Source organism: Ptychodera flava, chromosome 11 (genome assembly GCF_041260155.1).
Source record: "Ptychodera flava strain L36383 chromosome 11, AS_Pfla_20210202, whole genome shotgun sequence".
NCBI classification, from domain to species: domain Eukaryota; kingdom Metazoa; phylum Hemichordata; class Enteropneusta; family Ptychoderidae; genus Ptychodera; species Ptychodera flava.
In genome coordinates, this window is record NC_091938.1 from 21,698,341 (window position 1) to 21,722,064 (window position 23,724).

Sequence of the window (23,724 nt, forward strand, 5' to 3'; positions counted from 1 at the left end):
TGATATCATCAGGCACCAATTTGAACGCTGCTATAAACAAAAGACACAGCTATATCTGTCAACTGTCCATCAATATGCAGTCTTCGTCAGAATCTAGAACAGGTTTACTGAGCCCTGTGTGACCCTCTTATTATTTCCCTAGCTGGTCATTGTCTTGCAAGTTCGATATTTCGAAGATGACGAAGAGCACAGACAGGCGTTGGAAGACTTTGAGGCCGAGGATTCTCAGAGACTTCAGATCCAGAAAGAAAGGATGGAAAACAAAGCCAAAGATGGAAAACAATTGAGTTCCGATGTGCATTTGAATGAATGTGCAAAGGTAAGTGTTAAGCTGTGAAGTGGCAAAGCACTCTGCAAACTTGAGAAGTTAAGTTTCGCAAGAGTTGTGCTCATCCGTTATGCTTCCCTAGCTATTCGTAATAATCCAATTGTAACACCATACAATTTCAGCAATGTCGACCATTCTCTGGCAACCATACGTTTCTGTCGCACACTAACTTCAAGTTGTTTTACGATGTGTATGCAGGAGAATTTTCCAAAAAGTACGTACCTTAATAATCGTTTCAAGCAAACAAATTACAGATTACCAATTGTCTGCTCAGACACACCATTCACATGATATTTTGGCTTCCGTGCTTCGCAGGTCCAGTCCAAGACAGGACAGATACGGTATAGGAATAACGATAAAAAGAACGAGGTAACCAATCAACATGATGACATGGTAATGGAAGATATCTGTTAAAGAGTTCCTTGGCTCATCGATATGTATAATACTGGTAGCCTGGTCAATGATAACACCTAGTTTATCAGCAATAAACCATTTGCAACTAAAAGAGAAATGTAATTTAAAGATGAGAAATATTATTCAGATTTTAATATCGTAGGGCATTGTGATCTTAATCTCAGTTTAAATATGGACCACAGGGGACAAAAGTTGCTGGCTTTGACAACATTTTCATAATCTTTTAATAAATATATGGTAGAAAAGGTTTTTCCTTCATTGAAGTTGTATTATCCAAGATTTGATAGTTTAAATGAAAGAGATAGGTTTTTAGTTCTCAAATGATAAGCTGTCTCGCATGAAATGTATTACAAACGCTATGCTTCCCCCAGTAGCTGCAGGTCAAAACATTGACAACAATGTTTTATGCAATGTTTACCTTTGTTCTTGTTATATTGCACTTTCTGAAGTGTGTTGTTATGCAATGCAGTGTTGTCATTTTTAATCTGTAAAACAAGTACAGCTCCTTCTTCTTCTCTCGCCAATATAGGAAAATACGGAGTATTAGCCTGTAAAGATAATGCATGGTGTACAATATGGTATTGTTCATAGATAAATTACTCACTCTGGACTGAAGTTCAATATAATGTCAAGAATAACATTGGTCTATATACTGCTGTAGGGATGATTGGTACGTGTCTTGGGTTATCGGCTATGCTTATTATGTTGTTGATGGACATCGAGAAGGGCAATTTTGACGAGGTAAACAACACAAAATGCCTGTAACATACCGTTAAAATATTATCAGCGGTGTACAAATCAAACGTTTCAATCAAAATCAACGACGAAGAAACACAAATTCATAAAAATTCTAGTATCGACGGTATTTTGTGTTCTACACATATATTTTAATATTCCTATTCCTTATGTTTCATTACCCTCCCACTTTTGCATTTCAGGGATTTGAAAATAAGTTCTGAACTGAACAGCTGATTTTTTGTTTACGTTTTAAAAGTAGTCCGGGTCCCATATCCACCACATGTGGAATATGGATTCATCGTAGTCATATACCTATAGTGTGACGTCATACTATAGGGATAACTGGGTCTATGTATGTGATAATGCTCAAGAATAACATTGGTCTATATTACACCAACAGTCCATGTTGACGAGTTGAACTCTCGGCACTTTTACATGGTTATGAGATTAGACTAAGATGATCTTTCACAAACACGAAGAAACTAACAACACAACGCTAGATAATACATCAAAACTTACAGCTAATATAACTCTGTAGTAATTTATTTATGTAAAATACTATATGTTTATCATTATTCTGGTTAATCGTATGGTAAGGGTAAAGGCAACACAGCATATCTAAACGGTGAACTTGGCTTTAAGCAACATGGAATATTAAAGCAAGTGTAAAGTGCAAGATCGTTTTGTCTTTTTGAATGTTGAAGGAGATATTTAACATCAAATTTTGCCGGATTCATGAGATAAACTCTCTCTGTAAAGTTGTATCCAAACCTTAGTATTGTGTTGTTAGCCGACAATAACTAATCGAAGTAATACTAGTTAGTCTGTATCTGACTGGTTTTCCTGATGTTTCATGTGAAGGACCAGGTCGTGGAGGGCGATGTTACTAACAACGGGAAAATCTGTTCTTTGGCCAACATCTCCGTAGCCCTTGATGGACGGCAGGTTGACAAGGAGGACAAAATCGTGAGAGTCAATTTCCCGGCCGCATCTGCTGCGCAGTAGAATTCTACTACTACAAACACATGATCAAACGGGCTTGATTGCGAGGATGTTTTCATCGCAACGGGCGCCAGTTGGCACTTTCTTTTGGCGCCAGTTTTGGTGACAGAATTTACTGCTGAGATTACGACCATCATTGGACATAACAACTATTGACTTGAGCCTAATAATGTCTGAAAGTGTTTGTCTTAAACAAATGATCAAAACATAATTAAAGGAACAATAACTGAAGCTTCCGACAATATTTTATTATAAAATGTTATATGTATGCTGTATATAACAAATACAATTTTGTAATGTGTTCTACTAAGTTCAAAAAATCCGACTGGCCTCGTGTCACAAAAAGTATATGAACTTCTGTTTAGTAAGTTTTCCGATTACAAACAATGAAAAAGCAGTCTCAAAATTGCACAATCAAACTCAGACAAGTGGTGTGGTTGACCAACGTTGGCAAAACCCTCAAATACACAACATTTTGAATTACCTCACTATTTAATTTGGAAAGATATGGGACAATTGTTTATCAGAAACAGAATCATCAATTCTATGAAATTCGCTACGAAAATATCGTACTTAGGTTAAAATTTACAAACTCTTTGGAACTGTTTTCAGCTGCTACCGAATTAAAGCACCGGAACAGGAGATGACAAGAGCGGGAAAGAGGCCCGGGCTAGATCGAGTGACATGCCAGTGATGCAAACGGGTAGACACATAGACGAACAGATGAAGGGTAACCAATCGAATAGAAAGATGAGCAACAGGACGAATGATACTGAGAGGAAATGGCAAAATTACATCAAATATAACAAGTACATGCTTTTACCTTAAATCTTATGAAGTCTGCACTATTTCTAAATGTTGAGGACAGTATTCACAGGACAACAACGGGGTTCGCTTTCTCGCTACTGATTTTCTACAGGATGAAATATTGACCCTGGCAAATACAACAAGAAGTCAAATTTGAATTTGCAAACGACATGACAGAAATGCCTAAGGAACACGTAAACAATCCTTAACCCAAATCACTCTATACTTGTCATCCGCTGTTGAAGCTAAATTCATCTGCATTTTATATATCAAACGTACGTTTCGTCAGAACTTGAACCTAGAGGTCAGGTCAGTTCAAGTTAGATCTATATCACCGAGTTTGAAAAAAAAAGAGTTTCGTTTTTTGCAAACGACACGACAGAAATGCCTAAAGAACACGTAAACTATCCTAAATTCAAATCACTCTAAACATGTCATCCGCTGTTGAAGCTAAATTCATCTGCATTTTATATATCAAACGTACGTTTCGTCAGAACTTGAACTTAGAGGTCAGGTCAGGTCAGGTCAAGTCAGCTCTATATCACCTCATAGGATGATTACACATCGCTATCGTGGGTGTTTAAACATGTCGTCTCCTGCATCGGTGATTACTTTTTCGCGTACACTTTTGTGTTGCTTAAACCACAATCACCTGTGGTCTCTTCCGCTCTGCGTCTATATATGCGCCCCATAGACGTGTGTCCACATCTATGGGCACATATATAGACACAGAGCAGAATAGACCACAGGTGTCTGTGCTTAAACTACAGGGACTTTCCTGGAACTCTAGGGATCTAAGAACTGCGTGCGTTCGAATGCTATCGCGCGTGTGCTGCCGAAGCTTGACGAGAAGTGGTACTATGGATGTGCAGGAAAAGATGATGTTAAGGCCAGGAAGAAAAAATAAATTGTTCATCGGAATCGCCGCTTCTACTTTGGCGTATTTGGAAATTTTTTTTTTTTTTTTTGATCGCGGCAAATTCTTACTTCCGCATTACAAATATTTTTAGTACTGCCGCTGGTGGCGCCCTACACTTTGTCGGGTTTTCGCGGGCACGGGATTTTGAATGAGACTTCCGACGTAGTTGACCGCCAACACGTTGTTGTGACGTCTGAATTTGGCGAATCACGACGCAAAGTGGGTCGATTTGGCCAGAAATTTCCTCGTTTTGTAAAGGTTCGTACATGTCACATCGTGAGTATTAATTTGATCGCCAACATTCGACGTGACGGCCAACAGTTAGTTCCAAGACGCTACTAGTATTCAGTGTTTGTCCTGATATTACGTTTGGCGATTTATTCAACAAGATCGTGACAGCAGATGGACGGTGCGTCCGATTGAATGAAAATTGCATCGAAAGTATAAAAATTTACGGCAATGACAAAACACATGGTTGCGTCGATGTTAAAGTACGATCTGAATGATGACTATATAACTTCATTCCAATCACAGTACAGTGTTGTTAGACCATTGTGTAAAATGTGTAGAGACAGTGGTAAAGAGGCCAAAACATGGGGCCAAAGTAAAATGAAAGAACTCAGATGCTAGGTCCCACCAGGACAATATTAAAGGACAATACTGAATTGTTGGATTTCAGTGATTTGCTGTACATTTCAGTTTTATTCTGAGAGAATGTTGAAATACTCAGAATATGTTGTGCAAACACTAACTGTGAATGTAATGGCCTATGTTATTGTTGGGAAATATAGTATTGAATTCAGTTACCAGTATCAGTGTTTCTTGTCTGAGATATTTCTGGTAAAAAGGGAAACAATTATCTTGCCTTGTCTGCATCTGTGCAAAAATGCCAGAGAACCGCGTTTACTTTCGGCCTAAAAAAAAAATTAAAAAAAAATTTTCGCTCGCCGCTCCTGGGACTTGGTCCAAAAAATCCGATGAACAAGATTTTTTTTTTCTCTGGCCTAAATACCATTTACAAAAGTAGGTAAATGTAGGATATCAAGTTAAGTTTATCAAGCAAAGACAAAATCGCTTATTCAGACACTTTATAATCTCCGAGGCACGAAATCCATTTTTGTGTTATACCTGCAATTCGACGGTCATGTTTCGGACTGTCAGTGTAGCAAATAAACCTTGTGAGTTCATTGCAAATAGTATACACTGTTGTTGCTTCTTTGCGAAGTCAGACTTAGCAACCTTGATCATAAAACCCGATCACCACATAGCTTGACATGGAAGTAAATGTAGTTTGATTCTTACCTACATGACACGAAACTCTCTTCCTCTTCATAAACTCTGGAGTGATACCTCTCTTCTACACCGAGTGCCTTAAAGTCCATTTGATCATAATTTTGATTAGGTGTGGCCTAACCTTTGTTCGGGCATCAGCAAATTACGATGAAGAGCACCATATCTTTGACAGGCAACAAATCGTGTCCTGGGTAAATGTACTGTTTTACTGTAACACGAAACAGCTGGATAGTGTTTTAAATTTAAGCACAGTCACTTGTGATCTATTCAGCTCTGGGACTATGCGCCCCATAGACGTGTGTACATATGCATGAAGATAGAAAGTAAGGAAACCAAATGACTGTAAAAACCACGCCATGTCACAATCCTTGTCCGATTTCACTGTGAAAATTAGCTAGTTGATCTATCATGCAGCCGTCGATCGTTCCCTATCATTCTAAAAATTCATACCTTATACTTTATCTTATTCAAAAACGCTAGTTTCGTGTGATTTTCGGCCGAATTCGAGGGACACCTCGCCAAAACTTGGGGGTGAGCAACATTCCGGTCACCTCGCACTGAACGTTGGGTAGGCGGCACCGACACAATAAAGTAGCGGTGCCTTGATTGGCTAACTTTTGGGCCTGCGTAGTGGTCTTCATTGAGTGTCCTCCTTTGCCAGGCCTTTTGCTTCGTCCCAGGGATAAGCGCTATATTATTGACAATGAGTCTTTCTGCTAAAAAATCGCTACGATATAAAATAGGTGAGTACATTTTTTATTTGCACTTTCTACCATACATTTCTGTGGGAGAATATATTACTTTTATTTTAATACGTATATACATCATAGAGCCAAGTTAAAAACGTTGATTACCGTTCCCCTGGCGACACGACACGTGCGGAAGTCAGGCACTTAGCCGTGATATTGACAGACCTCACTCGAAATCTGCAGTCCTATCGTTCCGAACGATTTTATCATAGGCCACCACCACCACCACAGTCTATGGTTCTACATTGTAAGAGTGTAAATACTGAATACTTGCGCCGGAAATTGAATTTCAAATTCAAAATCCGATAAAAAACCCGGTATTGTAACTGTACTATGTTGTGGACGAGGCAGTCACAGAGAGCACATACCACTAAAAGCTATTGATATAAATACCCTCTTAATGTCCAGTGTTGATTATATAGCCGGGTTAATTATTACCACTTCCTTAAGTGTTTATTATCATACTCACAAGTATGATAATCTTGGTCATTGTACTTGACCCCAGCATATGCACAACGTGATAACAAATGCATAACTTAGAATTCAACTAGTTGAAAGTATCAGTTTCTAACTCCACGTTGAAAGCCATGAATTCAGAGCAGGACAGAGCCCTAGAATTGGCCTTGTGTCACTATAGGGTAAAATTGCGTGACTAGAGCGAGAAAATGACGCTTTCTCGCAATCAGTGAGAATCTGTTCTTATTCTCACCGCTGTCGGTGAGAAACTTTTAATCTCCACTGGACATTGGTGAGAAATGCACTCCTTATCGAGAATCAAGTGTGAGAACAAATTCTCACCGGCGAGAATGGAAATTCTCACCAAGTACAGTGAGAATTGAACTTCTGATTCTTGCCAATGGATGGGGAGTCTTGCTGATTCTCGCAAATGAACGGCGAGTCTTGATGATTCTCGCCAGTGAATTTCAATTCCCACTGTACTTTGTGAGAATTTCAAAAGCGTCATTTTCTCGCTCTTGTCTCGCAATTTTTCCCTGTAGTGTGTGGTTATCGCTTTTTCCCGTGTGGTAGAGCAGGCACAGGGAAGACCCATACTGTGATAGAAATTGTGAGATCTTTGAAGAGTGCTGGCAAAAAGGAAGTGTAACGTGAACAACAGGACTCAGCAGTACTCATTATGAAGATGGTACAACAATCCATAGTTGGAGCGGCATGGGTGATGGACGGCATGGTAGACAGACGCTAGTGCAGTTTATTAAAGCAGATGAGGGGTATGCAAAATGTAAGAGAAGAATTAGTGATTCTGATTGTCTCATCATTGATGAGACAATTTCCATGATGAGCAAGACATTTTATGAAGGGATTCGGTCAACCCGCCTACGACTACGCGTGTTGAACATGCAACGGGTCTCAGGCTGTCGCCATGCACAACATACCAAAACATCCCTTTTAGACATACCGATGATTTTAAAAAAGCGGCCGTGCAGAAGCTGGTAACGTACGCCTTTCGGGAGAGAGATTTATGTTTCTGAATAAAAATGCCTTATGTTTTATTACGGGAAAATGGATCAAGACTTGCAATTTGTCAAGTTACTCTACTTGTGCTGATAGTCATTACACTTGACTCACCAGTTTCTGCAGTTTCCGGTGAATATCACTGTTCTGAGCACACACTTTCGTCTGCCTTCTTTCAGTAACCCTGAGCAAGCCTCAACGAATTTACGCCCCCTGTATTCTGGACACAACTTCTTCATGGAAGAGTTTCCTCGCATATCATTATGAGAGATTATCACAATAAGATTTGTCATCTATGGCACGCTTGTCAGCTTTGTTCGTACCATTAGGGAGAGCACTCACGTGACCAGAATCGTGGCTTGTGGACTGTGCGTTTCGATTCTTTCTATATCCCAGAATTTGGCGAAATGAATCCAGATATGTTTATGAAGTCGTGCAGGATAACATGTTTAATTTTTATTGTTGGTTATCGTTAGGTTTCTCAGAGTCTCCTGTAAGTTGTCTGTTCGTTTGTTTGTTTTTATGGCGCGGATAAGGCTGTTCTTGTTTGTTTCTGCGAACGTTTTGAGAGGCGCCTGTGGTTCAGAATTGTGTTGCCACTCATAGTTGCAATGTTTCCTTGTGTTTACAAACATGTTGTATTACCTCTCTGCACAATCATCGGATTAGGTATTACAGAAATGGTAAATCTTCTTGCTGGATTTTAATTTGTCTGTCATGCTAGTTTTTTCTCGCTCGAATTATTTCTTTCTTTCCTGAAAACAAACATCAAAGCCTTAATTTAAAAGTGTTTGTCGTTCATTGAAGCGCCCTATATGTGTGTGCTCATTAATTTCCCACTCTTGTACCTTGCCCTAGTATTGTATTTATTCTTACTGCCGTGAAAATTTCATCATCAACAAAGTAATACTAGGACTAGCATTAACAGGGTTTTTTTTTTTTGTTTGTTTTTTGTATTGAAACATTTAATTTGAAATAATAACAGGAAACGCATCGCTTCACTAATTTTCTTTCATGCAGTATAACTCGCTCACAACAATAAAAACAGGAAGAATATAATGCATTCATATTTTGAACGTCAGATAAAATTGATGAGACTGCAAGGCTAAGTAGAACATCATTTCAGCATCTTTTCATCGCATTTTTGCTGCAGGAAATCAGACAGCCGAGTTTCGAGGATCCTCCAAGAAGCAGTCGAATATCTACATAGTCGGGTATCCGAAATATCGTACAGTCGAAGCGGAGGCGTGTCGTATCAAAATGTAATATGAGGGTTGGACTGTCCCCGCTGAACACGTCCCAAGTCGGTATATCAGTCATATACACAATTATAATTACCGTGACTATTTTAATGCGTCAAAAATAATGACTATTCTAATTTTCTAAATAGCTTTTATTCATAATAGTCCATCACAATGAAAATCTGCAGATGGGGAGTAGATCAGATGGCACACGGCTGATCAAATTCGGTCAAAATAAGCTGTGGATATGCATCGGAAGTCAATTCATAAGGCACTTCTTTTCTTGTTTCTCGCCGCTTGTATCGGACATGCTGAAGGCCAAGGTAAGAAATTGTACAATTCATTTGGGAGTAATAAAAGTGTAAATCCACGGTCCTTCTGTAGCTGTAATTATATGTTAATACCTACAGGTTTTCAAAAGCGACAAGAGTGTCTGTCCACCTTGTCTGTTATTCGATGGATAGAACTAGTTTTCGAAAATCGAAATGTACCTGTGAAGATTTATTGATATTGTGCACTGTTATCAAACATTCCAGCTGCCTTCGGTATATACTGCAACTGTCTCTTTCGCTATATTGAATTCTATTAAATACAATAGATTTTCGATCTGATTCAAGCTCACAACGTACGTCATCCAGTCACCTAGTGAAGACATCGCATTCAAAATCGTTGTATTGACCAAATCCCCACCCTTAAAAAGAGTGGTTCACTAACCAAGCTAAGTTGTTACAATTTTTCTGACTGCGACCCCTCCACACGCGAGTTCATAAAGCACTCGCCCTCACATACATGCTATCAAACATAGCACACAAATTTTAACAGAGCAATGAATACATCGCTTACAGTGCGAAAGACAGCCTCGGGGACTATTCTGGCCACCAGCAGAGCTATCAAGCGAGGGTAGAAAATACAGTAGATTTGATTTTCGTTGTGTTGTATCTCCTAAATTTACTATTATGCAAATACCAAGCTCCTTTGGAACCATCATATCATTCGCGTACATTCACTTTTGTGTTAAAGGCACTGTTCGCGATCCCTGGGATCCCTTTGTCTAGTCTGTAAGAGGATTATGGAGGTTGGATAGCCTTTTGTTTTCGTTGAAATTGTATTCTGGTGTAATCTGGTGGGTAAATTTTCTGATGAGACAATTGGTGCCAACACGGGCCTTGTAAGACGATTATAAGACTGGAAATCGTTTTCAAGAAAAGGTTTAAAATGAGAGGAGTTGCGAGTAGGTGTGTCGTGTTGCAACTCTCAGGTAGTTCGAGCCTCAAAAGGGAAAGACTTTACCCTTTGCTCAAATATCCATCATCAAATAAAAAAACAAAAGCCATTGGTCACCCTGCAAAGTTTGGTACTAGAGAAACAAATTACCCAATATTGACAGATATTTGAGATTCAAAATGGCCACCATGCCTTTGTTATATCATGGGTAAAACAAAATTCCCAATTTTTACAAAACGAAGCCGACGAATTTTTTTCAATTCCATAATCTTCTGAGCCGCCAAATAAAGACGATATTTTAAAGTTTGAGAGTCCGAATATCTTTTCCAAAAGCGCATGTACCTTGTCCAAACAATAATTATTTACTCAATAGCCAAGTTTCAGACTCCTTAAGCTGTTGTAAAAATGACAAACTACCAATCAGATATAGCCTTCGGAGATGCTGTATTCTGCCAGCATAATTTGCCGAACCAAACAACTTTTACAGGTCTATGACTTGCAACTCTTTGCGCAGTATTCATGAATATATTTTCAAAATTATATATTGTAACTACGACGAGTGCAAACATTTGAAGCGAAATTAAATCACCAGCAACAGGTCTTGTAAAAACAAACTTAATTAAACTTTCCCTGAACTGAAGGCAGTATGCATTTCGTAGGTGCAAGACTTAAACTTTCCATTAAACTTTGAAATTCCTCACTGAATTTTTCAACCATCCTGTCATTAAATCAAGAATAAAAGTCATGGTCACATGTTCAAAGTTCGGTACAAGAGAAGCAAATCAGCTGATTTTTACCGATATTTGAAATTACAAATGACCGACATCCCTGTCTTATTCTCTGTGTGGAAAATAAAATTTTCTATTTTCAAAAAAACAAGACGTGAAAGTTTTTCTCACTACAAGAGCTTTCAAAATGAGCTATCAATAGTAGTAGATCAGCAAAGGATTGAAAAGATTGAGAGTCTAGATATCTGTTACCCAAGGTCTATCTACCGTCATTGCCATAATTTCGGATGGTTTTTACAATTTTGCAGCCCAATGTCTTGTAAAACACCCCATGCTGATCAAGTACATTTATATCAATTATTAAAACGTCTATACATGTAGATGAATGATATTGTACTTTTATAATGGAAAATCAGTGTTCAAATGAAATCGAAAATCAAAGTTTTAGTACACACTTGCACTTTTTACCTGCTACTTCTACAAGAAAAGTACATTTAAATGAATCATCAAACACATATAAATGTAGAGATATGGCTTGTTTTATTGGAAAAAATGTTAATAGTTTTCCCAACAGACTCTATGTATTATGATTTGTACTTTTTGACGAAGCACTATATCAGCAACACCTTGCCTTCCTTGCGGGGGGGACTCAAAATTACAGCATGTCAGAAGGGGGAACTTGAACCCATTTTGAATTGTTAGAGGGTATTTCAAATCTGAGAACTTTTTTGGAATCTCCCGCCCCCATTTAGAGGTGTTTGTGAATGCAGCCTAACCATTTACAAATTTATTCATGGCCGATGAATGAAAAAGTGGCAGTATTATCCGATCACTGAAAAAATGGTGGCAGTGCTATCAGATGACTGAAAAAAAACAGTCTAGGGTTACGATTTCATAACACGCTTTACCAAGGGAAAACAGAGTTTCAATTAGCAGACAAGGCTGCACGACTGCGATCAATCAACCGATAATCTGGCACCATCAACTAATGAATCGTCCAAATGTCTTGCCAATGAGTTGTCTATATGTCACTGCTTAAGCTTTTACTTAATTAAATATCATATTTCAGAGTACTCCTAGTGGTTCCCATGATGATTCTATATTCATATCCGGTTGTAATTATTATGGTGATAAAAGACAGAGGGGCTTTCAATATTTTTTCTCCTTTTTTGTGTTTGTTGTGTTTCTCAAGTCTTTTTACATTTCTACGAAAACTATAGTTGCCACGAATTTCAAAAACTCTGATAACATTTTCAATTCTTGCCTAAACACACACCCTTTAACTTAAATAGTATAATTTGACATGAGGGATTTCATCATATTCTCTCGTGGCCAAGCTTCCACACTTTATAAAACGGCGTTCTGTCATATTTATCAAACGTTTGCTGGGAATCGATAAGCCAGGATAAATTCTACCTTCTTTACATTCATATACTTTTGCATAAGATGTGGAGAATAATAGTATTGTCAATTGTACTGTACCCTTCTCAACCCGGATTTTTCTTCTTGAAGGCGGTCATTTCTTCCCAAAATTGTGATCCATACTTCAAAACACGTGTACTTTGTCTTATTTCGTTTCTGACAGGAGTTGATCAATTTGGACGACTACTTATCAAACCCTCAGGGTCACTATCAATTCTTTCCTCATGGTGTGTCGAGAAAATCTTCCCAGTTCTGCCGATAGTTCTCTAAGCTCCCTAAGTTCTATTCTGTGGTATGATTGAAAGGCGTGCAAATATATAATCAAGCAATTCGTGATTCAAATTCTGGAGGTTAACTAGGACTTCATGATCTTATGAAAAAGGACCAGAACTTACGAGAGTTGTTCTGATATTTTGCTTGATTTCTCAGTCTATATTTTTATGTTAATCAAGTTTGTTTAATAATTCTGTATTCTTTTATAAAACAAGAGGTGGTTCTAGCCATAGGTTGTTCATGAACATTCAACTGTGATAAACCTGGCTAGCTTCTTCCGCCTGTCGATGGCATTCATCATCGAATCAGCCTCTTTCAAATAGATACACTTCATTCATGTACAACGATGGTTTAACCACGGCAACGACCGAATTCTTTATTGCCTTAGGGTATAAGATAATGTGACATATTGTGTATTCAGCATTGTTGTTCTTTTTTATTAATGAGTTCATGAAAGTTCGAAAGTAAGGTTGGTGTTTGCATAGTGATGGTCGAGCTATTTTACATATTGTTTGCAGATGACCTCGTGTCACTAGCACAAAGCGCCATAATAAACTACATAGATAGTAAATACAACTTGCATTGTCCCTTAAAAAGTTTAAGGCAAAAGCCGATCTTAACAAAAGCGATATTGTCGTTTTCAGAAACTCGGTTCCATTATAATAGTTAAATTAGTATGATTTAATCAGGAGAAAGAAAACACGATTTGAACTAATTGAGACAATTGGATTTTTATATTTTTAAATGCTCAAAAGGTTAGGTGCAAGATAGTTGAATGTTGCAATAATACAAATTGCCTCATAAAACAAGTGTGTAATGTAAAAAGAAAAGCAGATGAGATACATTTGTAGATTCAATCGACATTACTTCACCATCCAATTATCCCAAATCAATTCTAATCGTGTTAAAAGTAACAGTGATATCGTATTCGAAATACTTGGGTAATTTTTTCAAAGAATACATTATTACATTTCTTATTTCCACTAATTTCAACGTTTTTTAGCTGAATAGCTGACTTGAGGACATTTGTACCATCCTATCCATGACGTCGACGATGTTTTTTGAAGTTGGAAAATGGCATTTTACATATTTGTTCCCTGTGTCACTGTAATGCAACTCATAATTTCACTTTGATAGAGCCTGCCATGTGTAAATTATTATTGAATTGCCGCCAAAGTGTAACTGTAACCGAAGTATATACTGACTATACATATATATTAAAGCCCTGTTAACAGGCTGTTGAACAGAATATTTGGCTTTTCCGTGCGTGATACAAGAAATACAATATCATAACAGTGGCTCCACCTCTAAGGAATAAAACATCAAACATTTGTATATAAATATAATATTGAAATAAAGGCGTTATATTAAATAGAAATGTGTTAAGTAACATACTATAAAAAAACATATACTATATCTATATAATATATATATATATATATATATATATATATATATATATTATATATATATATATATATATATATACATGTTGAAAGAATATTCACACTCTACTATATTCTGGTTTGTCGCTGTTTAATCTCACTTAGCACAACGTTTCGTCCGAGAAGTCGGACTTCATCGAGGTGTTCTGTTGAAAAAAATATATATGTGATAAACATATACTCTAGGAAACTTTTAAGATAATCTCTTGACTGAGTGAGAATACCTATGTGTTAGCTGAGTCAATCGTTCAATATCAACACCAACATAACAATGAGGAAAGAGTTGCAATTGCAAGTGTTTATTGGCTTTGATTCTCCTAAGGTTTCAATGTCAGTCTGAGGAATCATCACTTGACTGGACTGCCTCAAAGGTAGTACCCTTGCTCTCATCACTTAATATTGCATCACTGGCTCCATCAATTTTGCTTATCATATGATCTCTCGGTTCGAAATGCTGATTTACCTACTAAAGCATGTCTTTCAATATTTCACATGTGTGATTTCACTCATTTTTATTATCGTTAGAGAAAAAGTAACTTTCATATGTTGTCAGACAATTTCTACACGTATGATTGAGTGAAATGTATTTTGTGCACTCAGTACACTTACACAGTAATAATAATGAATTTTTCGGGGATACGCGATGTTATATTGTTGGAGATATAGACTCTATTAATCTGCGTGCATTTGAGCGGAGACGATGAATTCAAGAACTTATTGCTGGTCTTGTGCGGTAGCAAGCAAACAGAACACTAGCCTAGAAAGTTACGGTTGCTAAGTGACAATGATTGGATGTCCATGACGTAATGTCACATGTCTGGTGACGTACAAGAAGAAGCGGGAAGACGGCATGGGGCCGGACGCGACTTGTGTACAGTCGAATTTCAAACTTTCTGTTTCGACGTTGTGAACGTCGGAACTGACTCAAACATCACACCGTCTAGTATGGGTGAGACTCAAGAACATTTAGAGAGCATTCATATGTGGTAAGAGAGACAATTTCTGACAGAACGATCCATCGAGCCCCGACCACGTGTGGGCGAGTGACGTAGCTACGAGTGAAAGGACAGACCGGAAGCTTCGGCGCGAATGGGAACTCACCGGCCTATATGGAACTTCTGTGCACCTTCAACGCTACGCCGCGCTACCGACCGGACGTCAGGAACGGAACGATCAGGTTTAGTAGATATACACGCTTGTAGGATAACAAGGATCTGTCTTCATCCTTCGAACCGTGTAAACTTTACTTACGAATCCGAACTTTCGGCGGAATCGAAATCGTGCTTTAATAATCTCACACACACAAGTGTAAGTCGATTTTGTATGAGTGATTCTTTGCCGCTTGGAGGGACGTTTATAGTTTGGATCGTGGGTGAAATTGGTTCGAAAAGTGGGCGATTGTTATTTCCCTACAAGAAGGCTTAGAATTGTATGAGTGTTTGTACAAGTTGTCTGACACTGAAATACTGTTGTATTAGTTTGGTAGAACTACAACTAATTTCAGATTGACGTTTAGTGTTTACTGAATTTACTGAATTGTTGCATTGTTTGAGCATCAGTTTTGAGTAAAGCCTCACTGCTATAGGCTACTATCATTTCCTGTACATTTGTAAATCCACTACAGTGTGTTCCTACTTTGAAATAACCTTTAGTTGTCAAAGAGCCCAACAATAGAGTTGCCACTGTTGAACAACTGAGTTGTAAGTGCAAACGCCTCGGAGTGGTGCGTGACTTGTTTCGTCGAAATTTGGGTACATTTCTACTTGAGACACAGGACCTTTGGAAGTGTGACCTTGTAAAACATCGCATTAAACTCATGGATAACATACTTTATTATTATACTTCCTCACTGGCATTCAAAGATAACAAGACTGAAACATGGACACCCAAAAAAAATAAAACAACTACTCTACAAGAGAAAACACATACAAAGTCGAGACTGAAACAGAAGCAAGTAAATGGTTAAGACAAACAGGTGTCGAACACCTCTAGAACTGTCCCACCATACATAAAAATGGAAAAAAATGAAAGGACAACGACAATCAGAAAAAATGGTCATCAAACATTCACATAATAAAAACAAGAAAAACAATGTCAGATAAATCTCACACAGGAGCAATTACGTTGGATGGCAACTGTGACAGCGGCATGTTGTTATCCATGTACAAGTGTCAGTGGAATTAAAAGGAGTTTAAAATTTCTGTTTATAAAACAAGTTTACTTTAGATTTAAAAAGAGATAGACTCTCTGAAGATCTGATGTGGAATCCAACTGGTTCCATAAGGGAACAATTCTGTTAAAATAAGAACGTGTAAATGAATCTGTGTGGCAGGAATGAGATTTGAGTTTTAAATAGTCGTTACTAGATCTCGTACTGGGATAATTGGAAGTGGAACTATAAAAGATACAAAGTCATCCAAATTTACATCACAAAAACCATTAAAACACTTATAGAAAAATATTAGATCCGCTATTTCTCTTCTGTATGTTAGAGGCAGAAGGTTAAGTTTAAAAAGCCTGTCTTTGTAATCTAAATCCGCGTAGTGAAGGATATACTGAGTAGCCCTTCGTTGAACCCCTTCCAAAGCCTTTATATTCTGCTTGGATGTACCCGCCCACAGACAACTACAATATTCTAAGCCACTCCTAATTAGGGTTGAATACAAAGTCTTACTGGCATTCTGCGGAGCATCGAAGCCCAAAATACGCTTATCTACCAATTTACTATAAGACTTGCTTATTATTTTTTTATATGATTATTCCAAACTAAGGTGGAGGAAATATCCACTCCTAAGTCAGTAATTGAATTAACATGACGTAAGATGGTACCATTCATGCTATATGAGTAGATAATGGGATTTTTACGACGAGTGATTGAAATAATTTGACACTTGATGGGGTGAAAGCAAAGGTTCCAAGTATTACTCCACTTCAGTAAGGAATTAATATCGTTCTGCAGATACTCACAGTCAGCAACACTATTTATAACTCTATAACACTTTGAATCATCAGCAAACAAAGCAAGAGTAGAATTTTCGACAACCCGGGGCATGTCATTTATATAAAGGAGGAAAAGAAGAGGTCCTAATATTGACCCTTGGGGAACTCCTGAAACAACCGGGAGCCAGTCTGAATGAAGTCCTTCTACAACAACTCTCTGCTTTCGTCCAGATAAGTAAGCCTGTAACCATGTTAATAGCTGAGAATGGATCCCAAAAGATCTTAGTTTATGAATTAATAACTGATGAGGAACACTGTCAAAGGCCTTTGAAAAATCTAAGTAAACCATATCAACTTGACCAGCCCTGTCCAAAGTAGAACCAAAATCATGAAAAATCTAAGTAAACCATATCAACTTGACCAGCCCTGTCCAAAGTAGAACCAATATCATGAAAAATTTGCAAAAGCTGAGTCACTGAAGAATGTCCCTTAACAAAGCCATGTTGCAGATGATAGATGTGATCCTTTATATTTGGAAAAATGATGTTAAATACAGTCCTCTCAAGAACTTCACTACATATACTTAATAAGGATACTGGCTAGTATTTCAACTTGCTGTCTATCAGACTTCTTATGAATAGGAACAACGTTAGCTGTCAACTGTCATCCGGCAAAATACCTGTTGTAAGTGATAAATTAAAGATGTAACACAGTGGTTCAACTAGTTGCCTGGCACACTGTTTAAGGACAAGCGGAGAAATACCATCTGGGGCGATTGCTTTACAAACGTCAAGGTCGAGAAGGATGTTAAGAATGTCATCCCGAGTAACTGAAACATTTCCCAAAGAGAGATTCTTGAAAATGGAAATACCAGGGAAAGTAGCACGAGGATCAGACTTAGTAAAAACAGAATAAAAGTAGTTATTGAAAAGAGTGGCCTTATCTGCAGCAGTAGTGGCTGAACCTTGCTGGCTAACAAGAATCTTTGGTAATGATTTGGAACGCGTCTTAGACCGAATAAGAGACCAAAACCTTTTTGGATTTTCGACTATAGAGTTACTAAGATTGTCAATGTACTGATGAAATTTCGAAGTCACCATGTTTTTGAGCCTATTGCGAAGCTTACGAAACTTCGCCTGATGCCGTGAAAGATTTGATTTCTTGGCTTGTCTCCATACAGAAATATTTTTTATGCATATGCCTAATGTCGGCATCGATCCAACCCGGTGCAGATATATCCTTGATCTTTACTTTAGGTATATGAGCATCAATCACTTTAAAAAGATGTTTCTTAAAAAATAACCAGGCCGAATTTACATCACTGGAATGTAAAACATCATCAAATGTCGTATTAGACAATGCAGACCTAATGAGATTGAAATTTGCCTTTTTTTAGGTGTAAGTAAAGTGGGGTTTGTGTTTAATGTAATGTAATTAGGCCTAAAAAAAATTGTGTGTTTCCGGTAACCCGACCTACCCTAGTTCAAACCCCCCGACCCTAAACTTTTTTTTTGGACTTTGAAAACAAATCCCGCGAGATTGGCTGGGAAAAGTTTTAAATCACGCGTGATTTCATGACGTCATTAAACAACAATAGCGACTGCTTGTGCAAGCGTGTTTTCCGTAACATGTGAGAAATGCGATCACGTTCAAGAAAAAAATGTAAAAAGTGTGAGAGGCTCCCCACCTAACTATCCAAAATGTTTTGTGTCGAGTTGTGTTTTAATTCGTTTCAAAAATGTGTTCCTATATTCTTTATCCGATTTTTTTTGTTAATGAAAATGTTTGTTTCACCTCGGATATTTGTAGGGAAGTTTGGATTAGTGTGTACGGTAATGTTTTGTTTGTGTGGGAAAGCTTATGGCGAGACGCAGCCGGACCTATGGTGTTACAAAGTTGATGAGTGGCCCTTTGACGCTTGCGTTTCGAAACCCGAGTGTGTTTTCATCAGTCGCAATGTAGATTCTTTCGTTAGTTTGTGTTTGTGAAATTTATTTTAATGTATTTTAGTGGTCTTGCTCTTCGAATAGCGAGGCAAGAATATCAATGTTTGGTCTCGTTGTGAGTCCGTTTGGTGGTCTGGTTTGTTTGTTTTTGGTTCTTTCCTTCTGTAAATTTTGTTTTGACTAGTGTGTCTTTTAGGTTTTTGTTTCTCTTGTAAGCAATGATTGGTGATTCTGGGAATAGATTCCTTAGTGTTGAGTCCTTCTCAGTTCAGCCAAATGTTTCAAAAGACTCCCTTAAGATCTTTTGTTTTTATGTAAGGGCTGTATGTTGTACTGAAGATGAGTTTGTTTGTTGCTTCTTTACGTGTACTTGTACAGTTTGTTAGTGTATTACGAATACTGTGGTTTATTTTTTCTGTTATATTCGTGATTTCATTGTTTTTGTATCTCTGTCGAGTAGTTTGTTTCTAAAGAAAGCGACTTTTTAGTAAAGTCGTCATTGTTGTTTCAAGTGCGAGCGTATCTAAGGATTTCACCTTTGATAAAGCCATTAAATGTTGCTGTCGGGTGACACGATTCTCTATGTAGAAATTGGAATGTGTCTGTTGGTTTAGTATGTGTTTTGATGTCGAGGATATTTTCTTTGTGGTATCTTGCACCTTTGAAAACTACTACATCTAGGAATGTAATTTCTTGTGTTGAGTTTTCGTATGAAAACTTAAACGTTGGGTGCATGTGAGGATTTTTTGAATGAAGTTAGTGAGTTCGGTTTGTGTTCCCAGAAAGATTGCAAAGACATCATCTCTGAATCTTTTCAGAAGTGAATGTTGTTGTGGTTGTTTACGATTATTTTCTTTTCAAGTTCATGAAAAGCAATGTCTGCTATCTCTGGCGAGGCATTCGATCCCATGCTTCAGCCGCGGGTTTGGCGGAAATATTACTTGTTAAATTCAAAACTGTTGTGTTTTAGAATTAGTGAAAGCATTTCTATTGAGTCTTCTGTGGGTGGTTTTTTGATGCCGTAATTTGTTTGAAGCGAGGTTTGTGAGTTTAATGTTTCACTGACTAGCCGAATCGCTTTGTCGTGAATTGTGTTTCTGTACATCGACACTACGTCGAGTGTTATAAGAAATGCATGTTGGGGGACATTTGTTTTTTCTATTTCTTGTATGAAGTTTGTTGTGTCTTTATATTTGACGGTTGTTGCTGGACCAGTGGTTTTATGAAGTAATCCAGGAATTCTGAAATTCTGTTAGTGGGACTGGAGCAGCCACTAAATATTGGTCTCCCTGCAAACGTTGAGTTTTCAGGCGGCGGTTTGTGAATTTTAGGCAATAAGTACCAATGCGGGGTACGGATTTTTATGTTTTTTGGATCGAGATACTTATAAGTATCATGGTCGATGTGTTTGTTCTCGTACATTTGTTTAATAGTTCGTGTACTTTGTTTACTGTTTGTTCTGTGTCGTCACTGTCTAGTTGTGTATAATACTGAGTGTTGCGTAATTGTCTTTTGCATTCGTGTATGTAATCTTTGTGTTGACAATGACGATGCCTTGACCCTTGTCGAAGGGTATTAAAATTTTCACATTTTCTTTTTTGCAGAGAAAAAAAAATTACCAAAAAAAAATTTTTTTCCTACCTACCTACCCTATTTCTGAAGAGCATGTTACAGGCACACACAATTTTTTTTTTTGGCCTTAGCAATAATAGAAAAATTCCAAATCGATGATCGGTATAAACTTTCAGGGGAACAAAGAAACTGCCTCACCAAATCTATCAGGCATTGAAGTAAAAATAAGATCAAGAAGTTACAGCAATTGACCCGTGATGTAATATGATTCATTTGGGTAAAGAAAAATTGTGGACAGTATCACAGAAAGATTGTTTGTTTTTAGAAATACCATAAAGGACAGATCCGTGACAACCGTTGACAACCTACACGAGAAAGGCTCCGTGGACTACCGCTAGCAAAGTACGCGGAGCTAGGTCGATTGATACAAGACATAATGGGTTGTGGCGTCATAAGGGAGTCCAACTCACCGTACGCAGCGCCGATTGTCTTGGTGAAAAGAGAGATGTGAGACCCTGCTGTGTATTGATTATAGACGGCTGAACAGCAAAACAATCCAGGACGCTTATGCTCTTCAAAGGATCGAGGAAAGTATGGAATGCTTGAAGGGAGCTGATTGGTTTTCCACGTTGACCTCAAGTCCTCCTAACGGCAACCATTGATGCATGAAGATGATAATCGAGGAAAACAGCCTTCGTGACTCGGTTGGGCATTACGAGTGTCTCCGTTTACCCATGGGGCTGTGTAACAGCGCTAGCAGCTTTCAGCGTGCAATGGAGAAGTGCCTCGGAGACTTGGTTAACCGCACGTGTATAGTCTACCTTGACGATATTGTGATATTTGCTTCAACGTTTGAGGAGCACTGCCAGCGTCTTGATGAGGTACTCAAGCGGTTTAGAAGCATGGGTTGAAGGTGAAGGCTTCTAAGTGCAGTTTTCCGGTGAGAGGTCAGCTTTTGAGACATATTGTGATGCATGAGCGGGTGAAGACCGACCCAGCAAAGACTGAAGCGATTAAGACCTGGCCTGTACCCCACAGTGCTAAAGAAGTCAAAGTTTTTCTGGGAGCATGTGGCTATTACCGCAGATTTGTAGAAGGTTTCTCCAAAATCGTGAAGCCCTGAATGACTTGACCACAGGACTCTATGTAAAGACAGGACGAAGGGCGGAAAGATGGTACGACAGAAGCCACCAGAATTTGTGTGGACAGAGAGGTGTCAAGTGGCATTTGACACCTTAGTTGAGCGTCTCACAAACCCACCCTGTCCTCGAATATCCTGATTACTCACTGCCTTTCGAGCTGCCCACTAGTGAGAGCCTACTTGGGCTTGGAGCAGCACTAAACCAGGTACACAAAGGAAATGTAAAGAGAGTAATGGCATATGCCAGTCGTGGCTTTCAAAAAGTGAGAGGAAATAGCCAGCCCACCAGCTGGAGTTTTTAGCACTTTGATTGGGTCCCTCCAACCCCTCAAGAATCAACAGTAATGAGCAACCAGATGGTGATGGCATTTCTTGAAAGGTAAACTTGTCCCTATGTTACCAGCCACGGAAATTATCAGCAAAATTCCAAGATTAGCATCCAGACATTGGCGGACATGGTACCAGAAGGTACTGCGATGTTCCCCACCATTAGTCGTGCTGAGTGTAAGGATCTAAAGCTGCCAGATCCGACGATCAACACGATATAAAACTATGTCCAAAGAGGCGAACCACCCGACCGTCAGCAACGTGCATCAGAGACATGCCAAGTATCTGCAGCATTGCGAGAAGGGAAGAAGTATAGGTTGCGTAATGGTGTGTGTATAGGCAAAGAACAGAAAAGAGCGGTATTGACTACCGAGTTGTAAGTTCAAACCATTTGAACAGAGAATCGGTGTATTTCTATGTGTTGTGAGTACAGCCAGTTTAAAGACATTAAGGCTTACTAGCACATAGCTACCATATTTTCAGTGTTGTTCCAGCAAATTGTGACATTACAGAAACAATGCATTGGTGTGTTACTGTCAGTCTTTGCTATAATTGTTGTCGAGTTGTCAATCATTGTACAATACAAAGTATTTGTGAGTACTCGCTTTTGCCGTTTGTTCATTCTTTGATTATAAATATTGTTGCTGGTGGAACTGTTATGCGACTAATATGATTGTAAATATGGCTAGTTTTCAATTGGGTCCGAACCCACAACATACGGTAAGATAGCTTTCTGTTGTACATTTAGAAGTAAAGGCCACCTGCGCGGGCTATCGCGACCAGGTAAGAGATCTCAGTTGACCAAAAGTGAAACAGTTTAATTGTTGAATCAGGCACAGATTTTCTTGCCGTTTGACAATATATTTTCTAATAGTTACATCTGCCGCAACTTAAAGAAATTTTGGGCAACTGTCAGGTGTGACAAATAATATCAAGGTGATTTGCTTCTGACAAGGACTCGGTGTCTTACTGATTTAGGAAGCACCATTGCGGATGGTGCTGGCACATGTGTGACTTCATCGTGTCTGGGATTTATGAATTTTTCATAAACCTGGATAAATCTATTGCTTAGTTTGTCTAATCATGTAATCAAAGAATGTTAGTTTGATTGTTCGATGTCTTCTGCACACAAAGGTTCCATCCAAATAAATTATTGTCTGGAATAACTTCGTGTCTGATATTGCATGAGCAGCATATCTGTATCAAAATCAAAATATTTTTCATGTCCACAGTAAAATTGAGGATAGGGGAGGGTCATGTTCAACAAGTTTGGTAAAAGGCATCATATTCGAGAAAGAGGAGTTGGGGAGGACAGCATTTCAAACTACGGACATGCTCCGACTTCCTCCAGCCCACCTCCCATAATAAATGAAATCTAATTATTGCTTCAATGGCATTCATCAGACATTGTAACTACATTGATCTTTCTATTTGGAATGTAGTTTTCATAGATACATCTTATACCAGGAGTTCACACTCATAGGTTAAGGTAGGATACACCTCGGGGACAGATAATAAGAGTCTCAAACTTTTACAATTCTTTTATGGTATACCATTAGTAGGGACTCATTTTGAAGCGAATGAAGTTTTCATCGAATTATCTTTGTGAAAATCGAATTTTTTCTCTCATTAAATCAAACACAGCGATGAGGCATTTTGATTTTAAGTGTCGATAACTAGTGCACATTCCTGCACGATGACCATTTTATGTTGCAACTTATCCCCGTCGTGAGAGACAATAT

General features: G+C 38.3%; 1 protein-coding gene across 1 annotated transcript in view; it reads left to right on the top strand.

The window, feature by feature from the left end:
• Window positions 1-23,724, top strand: part of LOC139144412 (uncharacterized) — a 111,684-nt gene that overhangs the window by 66,731 nt on the left and 21,229 nt on the right. The gene's annotated exons all lie outside the window — the stretch shown is intronic.